General features: G+C 62.0%; 1 protein-coding gene across 1 annotated transcript in view; it reads right to left on the bottom strand.

The window, feature by feature from the left end:
* Positions 1–10,981, bottom strand: part of LRRC4B (leucine rich repeat containing 4B) — a 35,642-nt gene extending 24,661 nt beyond the window's left edge. The window contains 1 exon segment of the mRNA XM_077130947.1: positions 10,941–10,981. The gene's annotated coding sequence lies outside the window, so the exon portion shown is untranslated.
* Between the last annotated feature and the right edge of the window lie 1,411 nt (positions 10,982–12,392).

Genomic DNA, 12,392 nt, shown 5'->3' with positions numbered 1-12,392 from the left:
CTGTCTCGCCTCCCCTGGGACCACCGGGCCCCTCTCCCCTTCTCCTCCATCCCTTCCTCACTCTTGCTCCATCCCCATCACCCTCTGGTCGGCTGGGAGCCCGTCTCAGTCAGATTCTCTGTCCGTCTGTCTGTCTGTCTTGGTCTCTCTCGCCCCGGCTCTGTCTCTCTCTCTTTCTCTGCGATTACAATTTCTAGTCACACGGCAGTGCAGAGCCAAGCTGTGCCTCAGCTCCCTCCCTCCCCGCCCCCTCCCTCCTTCTTTCTCTCCTTCTGAACGGGGAGGGCACCTCTCCTCCCTCCTCCCGCCCCCGCCCCCGCCCCTGCTCCGGGGGAGGGCCCCTCCCCCGCTAATCAAAGGCCCCGTTATCTAATTAACCCATTGGTTCTGGGCAGCAGGGAAGGTCGGGAAGCAGGGAAGGGGCCTTGGGCTGGGCCAGCCGGGGCCTCAGGGCTCACACATTCTCACGGCCGCGCAGCCAGGCTGGGCCACCCACCCTGCTGGACACAACCACCCTCCTCTCTGCCCTCCCCCTGGCACGGCAGCAACCTCGCCCACCCCAGATGTTCTCCAGGGCCCACAGTACACAACCATCTATCCTGACACCCCATCCCCAGACACCAGTGAACCCAACCACGCCGCTGCCAGCCCCCCGCATTCCGGGGCCAGCCCCCACTCATGACCAGAGGCTGCAGAGAAACCCAGGACCTCGGCCACATCCTGACATCCACCTCCCGGTCCCTTCCGTAAACCGGGCATGGCGGCCTCACCAGTCTCTTCAGTTCACCCATCTGTCCAGCTATCCGTCCATCCATCTGTCTACACATCATCCATCCATCCACCCATCCATCCATTCCTCCATCTAGACATCTGTCCATCTCTCCATCGGTCTATCCGTCCATCCATCTGTCCATCCACCCTGCTGTCTCTACATTCGTCCGTCCGTCTGAGCATACGTCTGTTTATCCATCCATCCATCCATCCATCCGTCCATCTGTCCATGCATCTGTCCATCTGTCCATCCATCTGTCCCATCTGTCCAATAACAATACTCACTGAATCCCCACTAGGTGTGACACTGGCACAGCTGCTGATCAATTCCAGGACACCCATGGGCCACAGAAGACAAGTGCAGCAGCAGAGTACCAAAGGTAAGTGTCAAGGGCCCTGTGTTCAAATCCCACCGCTGCTGTCTCCTGGCCGAATTCACCTCAGGCAGTGAACTTTTCTGAGCTGCAGGTTCCTCCACTGGGAAGCAGGAATAGTAAAAGCCGCCCCCCACCCCCCTTCACAAGACTGCTGGGAGGATTCAATAGTTGAATGCTCAAATGCTGCAAAATATCTGTGGACTCCAACCCCTTCTCACCCTCACCTCACACCCCTGGCTCTCTCTCTCTGGCCCCACCACCACCACCGCCTCTCACCTAGATAACAGCAGTGGCTTCTTCCCTGCCCTCCCTGCTCCCTCTCCCCCCTCATTTCCTCAGGCAGCCAGAGGGAGCCTCTCAACAACCAAGCCAGAGGCTGTCTCTCCTTTGCTCAACAGCCGGCCATGGCTCCCGTCTCAGACTCAAAGCAAAGCCCTTGCCTGGCTCACTGAGCGCCTCTGCCGCCAAGGCAGTTTCTCTGACCTCATCTACCACTGCTCCTTGGTCACCCGCCATGGACCACACTGGCCTCTCGGCAGGTTCTGAAATAAGCTATGCATTCTCTGGCCTCTGGGCCTTTGCATGTGCAGCTCCCTCTGTCTGTGAGGCTCTTCTCCAGCCGGCCCCAGGGTCTCAGGTCAGTGGGGCCGCCCCGACCACCTGCATCCCACAGCACCCTGACCCTCTCAGGCACCCTCTCTGTCTTATTCCTCCCCCGCACTCATGGCTGCCTGACCTACCTTCCCACACAGCTGAATTGGCCCCCAAGGGCAGGAGGCGTGTCAGTCTGGTGTGCTGCTGGGTCCTCAGGACCCACCACAGTGCCTGGCCTATGGCAGTGAACATCAGGCAGCAGGATGGAGGGAAGCAGAGGCCCCATATTCCCTCTCACACTCACTCAGACACCCCACCTGCCACAGGGTCTGGGCTACTGACCCCATTGCAGAGGATGCTCCCAACCCAGGAGGCCTGCCCAGCAGAGGCAGCACGTCCGTGCTGCAACATCACCCCCCAGCTACGGGCCTGGGTCCAGCAGGTGGGCCCCAGTCCATGAGCCCTGCCCCATACCCCCTGCACCCCGTTAGAAGTCTGTGTCCCAGCCACCACCTCTGGGGCCTCTCAGAAAGCTATACATGGTTGCGCCTGGGGGCACCCAACCCAGCTGTCCCCCCATCCCCCCACTGCCAGCAGAGATGCCAGAAATGCGGGCTCCCTGCTCTGAGACTCCCCTAAAGGCGGGTTGGGGCAAGTGTTCGACTCGCACAAACTCTCTGGGCAATAACGTCCCATGATGTCCAGCATGGTCACTCCCCTCCCCTCACCCCACCCTCCGGGGAGAGGCCTCACATGAGGGAACCCTTGTTTCCCATGGACATAACAGGCCACAAAGAGAGAGGAGGTGCAAAGGGCAGAAAGGGCGGAGACACGCAAGGCAGAGCCTGGAGACCAGCAGACCATACCCTGCACGAGAAGAGAGGGAGAGAGATGGGGAGGAGGCAGAGGCCAGACACAAGGCCAGAGAGTCGAAGCAAGCTGAGATGCAGGCAAGAGCAGGGCGTGGAGGGACCCAGACAGGCGCGGTGTGCATCTGAGGTCTCCCCAGCTTTACCTTCCTCCCCAGCCCCGGCACTGAGGCATCAGAGTCACTGCCCACATGGATTCAGACAAATGGCAGATCGGAAACTCGGGGGCCCGGGACGGGGGCGAGGGGGGAGTGCGGTGAAGAGAGGGAGGTAGGGGCCGTTCCTGTCACACACACACACACACTCATTTTTCTGGAAAAAGTTAAGAAGGTTGGAGCGAGGCGTGGAAAACTGACTGACGGCCCTCACAGCAAAAGGGATGGGGGTTAGATCTAAAGAAGAACTTCCCAACTGTGAGGGACAGGGTGGACGTGGAGTCTGGATTCGGTAGGGTGGAGAGACATCAAAGCCACCCTCATATGGAAGTCCCCACACTTCACATGGGTCCATTTGAGCCAGTCCATGTCCTGACCAGTTTTAAAATCCCAAGAATTAACAGTCGCTGAATTTTTTTAGGTGGAAGAACCTTAGGAAAAGGCAGTCCAGGCTCAAAATAGTTGCCGATGAGTTCAGGGGCTGGGGGCTCTGCTGAAGACTCAGCTCCGCCTCAAGCCTGGGTGGCAGATGGGGGCTCTGGGGTCTGGAGTAGAGGGAGACTTACTTGGCGGAGGGGTTGTGGCATTCGCCTGCTTATTTAGTCCCTGTATTTGTTTAACAAATGCCGACGAAGGGGCTCCTGCCATCTCTGCTCCCACCCTCTTGAAATCTGGAGGAGCTTTGGGGTGCAGAGGGAGTGTTTGGTGGAGGGGACCGTGTGCAGAGGCCAGAGGCAAGGGAGGCAGCTCGTGCTGGGGAGCTGAGCCATCCGGGCAGTTACAGAGGAGCCGGGAAGGCCCGGCCATCCAGGGCCACCGGCCGTCCAGGGCCTCCTGCCTCCAACATCAGGCTGCTGGGTGGCGCCTGGGCCCTGGGCCGGGAAGGGCAGGGGCAACTCGGGGTGGACTAGAGGCCCAGAGGAGAGGACGGGGCCTGCCCATGGGCCATGGGGTTGGAAAGGAGGGAAAGAATGAGGTTCGGCCCATTTGTAAAAGCGACAGGACTTGTGGAGAGCTGCAGGAGGGAGAGGGCCGAGCAAGGCGCTCCAGGAAAGGGGAAGGGGCTGGGAAGGAAGGGGTTAGGGGGAGGAGGGAGCCCCTCAGACACACAGCCCGGCCCCCCCATCCTCTCTCCTCACTGCACCAGTGGCCTGGGTCCCTGTCCTGGCCCCTAGCTGTGCTCCTGGGGGTGAGTCCCACTTCCTGTGGCAAGCGGCCCCAGAACAGGTTTTGGCACACAGCAGGGGCCTAATAAATGTGAGCTGGGATGCAGAGCCTGGCCAGTAGGTGGGAAAAGAGGAAAGTCCCGGATGCAGTGCTCTGCTGTTGCCAGTGTTCCATTCCCTCGAGCACCAGGAGCAGCAAATGCTCACCCACCATGAGAGAATTGTTTCAACACCAGGGCCCACCCTGCCCAGTGGAGCTCGGGGCCGTCACAGGAGGCCCCAGCCCTGCGCTGTCCAGCTCCTCAGCCCGAGCGCCACATGGCTACAGGTTGCCCAGCATGCAGCAAGGGCACCGAGGAATCGAAGTTTCAATTTAACTCAACAGAGCTGAAGGCAGATGTGACCAGGGACCCTCGTGGCCAGGGCGTCAGTGGTCAGTGTGGATGTGGCCAGCCCAGCACCTCTAAGAGGCGCAGCCCTGCTCAGCCCCATCTGCCACGGCCCCCATGGCCCGGCCTCGTCCACCTCAGGCCCGTGAGCCTCCCTGGGCCTTGGAGGGGCCTCTGAGGGGCCTCAGGAGTCATAGCCACTGGCCGCAGGGAGGCCGAGGGCCTGTGGGGTGGGCGCCTCCGCCCCTTCCAGAAGCCCGGGGGGCAGGAGGGGCAGCTGCCGGTCTACAGAAGGGCCTGTGGGGGCGCCGTGAGGCTGTTGACGCACATGGACTCCCATCACCTCGAGATCAAGTCCCGCGTCTCCAGGTCACCTGCACTCTGGGCGACTCGGGGAGTGGGGGGACCGACACCTCAAGTCGCGTGGGTCTGCCAGAGCAGAGCTGCAGCGTGGTGTGAGCACAAGGCTGGGCGAGGCGTGGCTGCGGCGGGACGCCCGCAACCAGAGAACGCCTGCTGGGGTGTGTTTTCTACCTCAGGGTCCTGCATGACTCTTTCCTTTCTTTCTTTTTAAAAAGGGACTTCTACCAAAATCAAGGACCTCTGAGCTGGAGTGGCCTCTGTCAGTGGCTGTGGTGCACACGTTTCCTAAGGCAGTGCCTGCTAAGAGGCAGGTCTGAAGGTGCAGACGCGGGGCGGGGGCTGCGCTGCCTCCCGTTCTGACCAACCAGGCTTTGAGCAGTGGCTCAGCGTGGGAATCGGCCAGACCAGGGTTTGAACCTCGACTGCTGCCCTGGGAAGGCCGCCCTCTCCCACTACTCGGCCTGGGGCTCGACTTGCTCATCTGTGAAGTGGGGGTGACAGATGGCCTCCTCCAGGGCTGTGGCGGGGCCCTGGCCGACATGGCACAGCGCCTGGCAGGGAAAGCGCCCTGCGCAGTTACCCTAAAACTGTGAAAACCACCACCCTTCTCCACGCGGGCACAAGCCCGCAAACCCACGCTCTAAGAGGAGGGAGGTGGGGGTCAAGAACCGGCGGGGCAGGCGACTCTAAGCCCTGACGTGGCCCTCTTCTCACTCTGGTCCGTCCTGGAGGCCCTGTCTCGCTGTCTGTGAAGGGACGCCAGTGACCCTGACTTTGTGGGGATCTTGGTGGCCACGCCCACGTGTCGGGCACTTGAGCGACGGCTCTCCTCAAGTTATCCTTGCTTCCCACTGGGTTGGAAGAACAAGTCTTCTCCCCACTCTGTGACTCAGTTTCCCCTCCCCTGTGTGTTAATGAGGAGCTAGCAGGATCCGAAGTGCTCACGTATCAAGGAGGAGGGGACCCACAGAATCTTTGGGGGGGGCCTCTCCACTCCCCGCCCCCACTTGGCAGAGAAGTGCCCCATGAGGATCAGCATGGGGAACCCCCCTGCGGCCTTTGAGGGTGGAGGCCGAGAACCCGTGGGCCAAAGGAACGCCCGGGTCTCCTCTGAGCCCACTCGTATGGACAAGCTGGTGATTATCATGAGCAGTCCTGGTTTCCACGTGGCGGTCCGGCGGACCAGCAACCCCATGTGCAGGCCTCTGCAAAGCAGTGGTCTCTGCAGGGAATGGAAAGCCACAGGAAAGCCAATGCCTGGGCTGGGGCTTCGCCTCCCTGGGCCTTGGTTCCTCATCTAGAAAGCCTGAGGATGATGGCTGTACCGCCTCCCAAGGCTGAGCAAACTCACCCCACGCCCAACACAGAGCCCAGCTCCCCATAAACACCAGTTCCTGTCCTAAAGGCCTCTGGCTCCATCCTGGGGGGGCCCGAGGAGAAGGAGGGCCAATCTCCTCTACATTTACCGCCTGCAGGGCTGCGCCGCAGTGGAACTCTGGCTGGCACTGCTTTCTGACCCCTGCCATGGTGTTTGAACAAGAGCTCAGGGCCGAGTTGAGGCAGGTAGGGAGGCGACAGCAAGGAGAGAGGAGCCCCAGGGCCCCAGCCCCACTTGCCCCCTTCCTCCCTGCCTGGGTCCTGTGCATATTTCTTATGCCTGGCAGCCCCCACTGCCCCATACCATCAACTCGCTCCCCTCCCCCCTGCAACCCCAGCATTCTCACTGGACTGCTAGACCCCTGCCGGACCCCTGCCAATCTCCCAGGCCTCTGCCATTAGCCTCATGGGCCCTAGTCAATGGACACAGCTACCCCCACCCCAACCTGCCACTCTCCTTATTCGACTGCACCCCCAACCAGCAGAGCCACTCCACCCTCTGACACTGGGAAGGGAAAGGAAAGGGATTTTACCCTAGTGGGGGTGAAGGGCCCCTCAACTCAGAAATGTGGCAGTTTCCTGATCCTGCCAGAGAAAGGGCGAAGGCTTGGAGACCACACTCTGCCCACGGTAGCTGGCGGGGCCAATGCTGGCCCTGAGAGCGGTCCTGGTGCAAAGATGCCCCTGTGACCAGCACCCTCGCCTGGAGGTGAAGACCCAAGGAGACCCCCACTCTCTCCAGAAGCAGGGCACCACGGCCATCATCAGACACTGAAGGTGAGCCCTGGCCCAGCCCTCCACAACCCTCAGCCCCCTTCGACCCAGGCAGCCCAGGGGTCACCATCACCCTGACAAGAGGGAGCCCAGCTCCTCAGGAGAACCCGGACTCCCACCGCCCACCTGCCCCCTGCAATCCGACACATGGAGACAGTCGAGGGGGACAAGCTAAAACGTGGTGACTCCATGCGCTGCCAACACTAGGATGCTGGGAGGGGCCGGTAGCATCCAGCCAGCCCCTGGCTGAAGGGCTCATCTGTCCCCTGCACCCTGGTGGCCCCAAAACAGCGTCCCCCAGATGAGGAACTCTTCCTGCCCTTGGCACAGGGCAGGAGGTAGTTAGGCCAAAGCAGGATCTAGTTCAGAGATGCTCAGAGCTGGAGCAAAACTGCTAAGAAGAGTGATGGAGGGAGAGAAAAGGCCAGAGTGACATGGCTGAGGGATCCAGAACTCAGAGAGAAACCCAGGGAGGAGTGTGGGGGGAGGGACAGGGCAGAAAGAGAGCAAAGCACAGAGGAAGCGAGAAGAGAAAATAGCAGAGGTTGAAGACTCAGCAGACTCTGGAGACACAGATGAGACCAGACCAGAGTGGGCGCCTGGGAGGGACCGCACTGGGTTACTGCCCTGGGGGCAGAATCCTCAGAAGAAGCTGGCAATCTCGATTTGTGTGTGAAATCTCTAACGAAAAAAAAAAGCCGGGCAATGGAGGACACGTCTGAAAGCACCCTTGTGACCCCAGGGGGCAGGGAGGGGGCCACAAGGGAGAGGACGGGAAGCCAAGAAGTGCACAGACGGCGGCAGCCTGGAGGCTGGCTGGGAAGGGAAGCAGGAATCCCAGCCAATGGGTGGGAGAGAAAAAGACGGACGCAGAAGCCCCCAGGCCCAGGCAGACGGGTGAGGACAAGAAAGTAAGAGAAAAGGGATCACCCAGGGGCGGGGGGCAAGAGACCCCAGAGACAGACAGGGCCTCCCAAGAACACATCAGGACCCAGCTGCCACCAGAGGGGGCAGGGCGAGGGAGAAGGCCCCTCAAACACCCAGGCTAGGAGAGACAGGAAGGTGGGGCCTGGAGAGGACGAGGGCTCTGCTCTACATCCCTTACCCCCAGCACCTGACTGCATGGTCTCTGATCACGCCTGTGCATGTGTCCAGGTGTGTGTGTGTGTGTGTGTGTGTGTGTGCACGTGTGTGCTTCCAGGCAGCTCTAGCGGCAAGAGGCGTGCTGGTGACTCTTCATTCTGCCCCCTGAGACCTGCTTCCCAGTGGGGCTAGCTGTGCTGCTGGTGCAAGTGGGGCGGGCGGCCCAGCGCCTGTGTGCGCCCTCATGTCCTGCATACCCTGGGGCTCGGCGGCCACCGCTTGCCTCTCACTGTGTCCCACGGCAGGCGTGCTGTGGGCGTGCATGCACGCGGCCCCTGTGTGCAGGCCTCAGAGCGGCATCTCTGGGTGCCATGGCTCAGCGTGCCCCTTTCTCCAGGTCTCTGGGTCTCTGTGGCTGGGCCCCGCTTCCACACCTGGCGCTCTGGCTGCCTGGGAACGGCTCTGAGTGTGTATGAGTGTGTGAGTGTGTGTGGATGTGCATGCACCTCTGCCCACGCACACCTGTCCTCACACTCTTGCCCTCCGTCTGCGGTTGATCTGAGGTTCCCCTGGCAAGATTGGAATGTCGCCTCCGGTTCCTACTCCTGGTTCCCTGGGGGCACTGGGGTCTGCCCCGCGTGACCTGAGTCTGCGGCTCCCTGTGTCTCTGCCTCGCCTGCCCCGCGTGGGAATGGTGCGCGTGCCCATCCTCCCGACTCTCTCTTTCTTTCAGAAATTCAGGAAGAAACTGCCTGCCTGCCTGCGGTCTGTTGGGTAGTCTGGGTCCCCGCTCTCTGCAGGGACCTCCCCTCTCTGGCTCCCGCCCGTTCTCCCTTGTCTCATCATCCCTCTCACCCCTTTCTGCTGATTCAATCTGTGTCTCTCCTCTCGGCATGCATTTGGTGACCCCGGGAAGTGAAGAAGGAGGTGGGAAGGGGAAGAGGAGGCTGCGAAATGCAGGTTAGAAGGAGCAAGACGACAAAAGATGCTACAGGAAGAGGAAGGCGGCTGACCCGAGGCGGGCCGGGGGGTGGGGGCAGAGTGGGGAGCGGACGCGGCCGGCTGCCTGGGCAGGAGGAGAGCCGACTCCGGCGACTCCCAGCTGCCGCTGGAGCCCGAGTTCCTGTCTGGCGGCTGCGCAGCCGGGACTGGGATGTGAGGCGCATAGCAATGGGGCGCTGCGGAGATCCACTGCAGCTCCCAGCTGGGGAGGGGGGTGGGGAGGGGGTGGAGGGCCAGCCCCGAAGCACCCGTCTCCTCTCTCCTTCCCCAGCTGGGCTCTCCCCAGGGGAATTCCCCATCCCAGAGGGTCTGCTCAGGAGAGTAGCCTGAGGCTCTGGGGGGGAGCACAAGAGCACTCGGGGCAGCAGAGGTGGGGGTGGGAGGGAAAGCCAAGGAGGGGAGGGGGCGCCATGGGCACTTGGGACTTAGAGCTTTTCAGAGAGACTGACTGGGCCCTTGGCCCGAGAGGAGGAGTTGCCTACGAAAGAAGGGACATGAAGAAGTGGGAGAGGTCCCACGACTGAGCCTGGGCCTTGGGTCCCCGGGATAAAATGGAGAGTTCATAGGAGTAAAGGGTTTGAGGACGAGAGATCCCAGAGGGCAGGGTCCCAGGACTGGGGTGGTCTGTGGGGTGAAGAGACAGAGATGGGGTCACTGAGTGAAGAAAAGTCGGTAATGGGAGTCCCAGAAAAAGATGGATCTGGGGAGAAACAACAGAGGCTGGGGTTGCTGGGAGAAAGAAGCAGAGATGGGGGTGCTAAGGAGAAAGGGACAGAAGCTGGAGGGAACCAGGGAGAAAGGGGCAGAGGCTGAGGGTGCTAGGGATAAAGAAACAGAGACTGGGGATATGCCAGGGAGAAAGGGGCAGAGGCTGGGGTGCAGCAGAGAGAAAGAGAGGCAGAGGCTGGTGGCACCAGCGAGAAAAAGACAGAAGCTGGGGACACCAAGGAGAAACGGGCAGAGGCTGGGGGGTCCAGGGAGAAAGGGGCAGAGGCTGAGGGGTGCCAGGGAGAAAGGGGCAGAGGCTGAGGGGTGCCAGGGAGAAAGGGGCAGAGGCTGAGGGGACCAGGGGTGGAGAAAAGGGGTCCTGAGAGGAATGGGTCTAGGGGTGGGGATTAGACGAGAGAGTGGCTAAAGCTAGGGTCTTAGGAAGAGAAGGTCAGGGCAGGGGACTTCAGGAGGGAGTGGGTCAGAGGTGTGAGTGTGGGGGTCCTGAGGGGAACGAAGGTGAAGTGCTCCCAGAAGGTCCTTGAAGAGCGGGTGCCAGGATGGGAATGCTCAGGAGATGGCAAGGAATGGATGGGGAGTGGAGGCCCCCAAGAGGAGAGGGCGAAGGAAGGTGGGAGAGAGATTGGGGTCCCAGAGAGACACGTGCCCAGGGTAGAAGGCCCTGAGGCCGAATGGGGTCAAGGAAGGGGGGGGGTCTTGGGAAGAGGGAGGGGCTGGGGTTGGTAACCCCAGAGATAGAGGGGCTGACGACTGGGGAGGGGGTTGTCTCGCTTCGCAGTCACCCTCTCCGCTTTTCCCATTCTCACTTCCCAAACTCCCCGGTTCTCCCCGGTTGCCACGGCAACCGCTCCTGCCAGGCGCGGTCACCAAGGAAACCCCGTGCCCGCCTCTCCCCCTCCCCATCACCGCCGTGCCCCCCGCCCAAGCAGCAGCAGTGTGGAGGGTGGGAGGGGCAGTGGGGGGTAAGGAAGAATCCGGGCGCCCGCCCCAGAAATGGGGGCCCAGACCCACGCCGGACGAGGCCCCCTCCCCTAAGCCTCATCCTCCACCCCAGAGCGGGCTGCGCAGCGACCGCGGATGTGCACAGTGCCCCCCCCGCAGCCTCCGGGCGGGCGGCAGCCCCCCAACACGGAGCTCGCCGCCAGGCCCCGCCCACTGCCCTCCGCCGGCCCCCCATCCCGGAGGAGGCCCGAAGACCACCGTCCCCCAATTAGAGGACGCCCCCCGCCCGGCCCCCGTGGTTCCGCCCCTGGTCCCGGGCCCGGATCGGCGCCCCTCGGCGGCTACTCACATGGAGGAAGGGGGCTCCTTCCGGGGGTCAGCATGCCCGGCCCGCGGGGGTGGACCCCCCCAGTGAGGCGCGGGGGTCTGGGGCGCGGGGGGCGGGGCTGCGGCCGGGCCCGGGTCGCCCGCGCTCTCCCCCTTCCCCGGCTCTTGGGTGGGGAGGGGGCGTCCGCAGCGGCCGCGGCGGGGCTCGGGGGGGGGGGCCGCCTCGCCTCCTCCGCGCGCACCCGGCCCGGAGCCCTCGCCAGCCGGCCCGCCGCCCGCCTTCCTTCTTGCCTGCCTTTCTTTCCTTCTTTCTTTCCTTGCTTCCTTCCTTCCAGCCTTCCTTCCTTCCTTCCTCCCTCCGCGGGCCCGCCGGCGCCGCTCTCCCCCCACCCCACCCCCCCCAGGCCCCGGCCCCGGCCCCGGCCCCCGCCTCGGACGGTGCGGCAGCGACCGAGAGCAGCCGAGAGCGGCGGAGACGGGAGCGGAATACTGATGACGGTGGGGGAGCTGGAGGGAGGGAGGGGGGAGGGAGGGCGCCCGGAGTGGGGGGAGAGGCTGCCCGGGAAGGAGAGGAGGGGGGAGAGGAGGGAGGGGAGGGAGGTCGGAGAGGAGGGAGAAAGGAAGGGAAGGGGGGGGAGAATGGGGAAGGGAAACAAGGAGGGGGAGGGGAAAAGGGAGAGGAAGGGGAGGGAGGGAAAAGGGGAGGGACAGAAGAAGGGAGAGGGAGGGGGGAAGAAAGAAGAGGGAAAATGGAGAGGATGGATGAAAGGGGGAGGAAAAAGAGAGGAAGGAAAAGGGAAGAAAAAGAGGTAAGAACAAGAGAAGAAAGGAGAGACGTGAGAAGCATGAGGGGAGTGGAGGAAAGAGGAGGGATGCAGGGAAGAGAGAAGGGGGAGATAAGGGGAGGGAATAGGAGGAGGGGGAAAAAGAGTGGGGAGAAGGGGAGGTAAGGAAGGAAGGCAAGTGGGAGAGATGTGGAAAGAGGAGGGAAGAGAGGGGTCTGTGTAAGGGCAAAAGAAGGGAAATAAGCTGGAGGGGAACTCATCATCCACCTTTGATAAATATTGGTGAAATGAATAATTGGGCAATGAAGGGAGGGAAGGAAGGAGAAGAAAGAGGAGTGTGGGGTGTGGAAGAGAAATTACAAGGCTGGGGAGAAAGGAGGAGTTAGGTAGAGGAAGGGGAAAGGGGAGGAAAGGAGAGAAAAATGATTAAAGAGTGAAGGGGAGGGAAGTGGCGGGAGAGGAGGGAGAGGCTTGGAAAAGACAACAGAAAAGAAGGCAACAACCTTTTGGGGGACGAATATGGGGAGTGGGAGGGTGGTGGTAGGAGAATGGGTGAGGCGTGGATAAGCCCCGTGAAAGAGGGAGAGGCAGGCCAGGCCAGGGAAGAGGTCTGGAAAGACCCATTGGGGGTGGGGGTGGGGGGGTGAAGGGGCAGGGAGCGGGTAGAAGAAGGTCAGGAGGGGCCATTT

This window comes from Tamandua tetradactyla, chromosome 16 (genome assembly GCF_023851605.1).
Source record: "Tamandua tetradactyla isolate mTamTet1 chromosome 16, mTamTet1.pri, whole genome shotgun sequence".
In the NCBI taxonomy this organism is placed as follows: Eukaryota; Metazoa; Chordata; class Mammalia; order Pilosa; family Myrmecophagidae; genus Tamandua; species Tamandua tetradactyla.
The sequence above is the reverse complement of the archived record's forward strand: the minus strand, read 5'-3'. Positions and strand labels throughout refer to the sequence as shown.